Source organism: Tupaia chinensis, unplaced genomic scaffold (assembly GCF_000334495.1).
Source record: "Tupaia chinensis unplaced genomic scaffold, TupChi_1.0 Scaffold000311_2, whole genome shotgun sequence".
Taxonomy (NCBI): domain Eukaryota; kingdom Metazoa; phylum Chordata; class Mammalia; order Scandentia; family Tupaiidae; genus Tupaia; species Tupaia belangeri.
The window spans coordinates 7560518-7561186 of NW_006159803.1; the positions used below are offsets into that span (position 1 = coordinate 7560518).

Genomic DNA, 669 nt, shown 5'->3' on the forward strand with positions numbered 1-669 from the left:
CTTTCCCCCGCCCCCTCCGCCGCCCCGGGCCGAATAACGGTTTGCAAAAAGAAGCGAAATGGGCAGAATCGCAGGGCTGTGTGGCTGTTGTTGCACCCCTGTCGATATGACGTTAGTTTTTCATTTGCCAAATTGCTGGTTAGTTGCAAAGCCTGCCTTCGGCCGGGAGCTCGGAGGGATGGGAGGGTCGAGCGCCGGGTTTTGACAGGAGGAAGTGCGGAGGGGCGGAGGGCGAGGAGGGCGTGATCGGGGCTGCCTGGTGTGTGTGCGCGCGAGTGTGCGCGCGTGTGCCTTTACACGCACCGCGAGCCCAATGTTGCGCGGTGCTAGAAAAAGAATGGCAGGGAGCTCTGCCCGAAACACCTCGCCCCAGTCTCAGTTGGGCGAGGTTCCTGATCCTGGCAAAGTGCGAACAATGGGAAGCCGGGAGACATAGTGATGCTGCCGCGGGCGGCGGGGGCTGCGCCGCCGCCCAGAGAACCTCGGCAGGCGCGAGGGAGGTGGATTTCATTTCGGCTATTTCCATCTGGGCCTCCCAGGAAAATTCTTCGTGCGTGCCCACCCTTCCTTCCAGCTGCTCCCCTCATCCCCACCCTAGGATCTGCGCTTTGACGCTGATGGACCGGAGGGGAGGAAGAAAGGGAGCCGGGGCCGCTGGGCTGGGTGGGT

The 669-nt window shown here is 62.8% G+C and overlaps 1 protein-coding gene across 1 annotated transcript in view; it reads left to right on the plus strand.

Moving 5' to 3' along the window:
- NCAM1 (neural cell adhesion molecule 1) overlaps window positions 1-669 on the plus strand; it is a 361501-nt gene that overhangs the window by 844 nt on the left and 359988 nt on the right. The gene's annotated exons all lie outside the window — the stretch shown is intronic.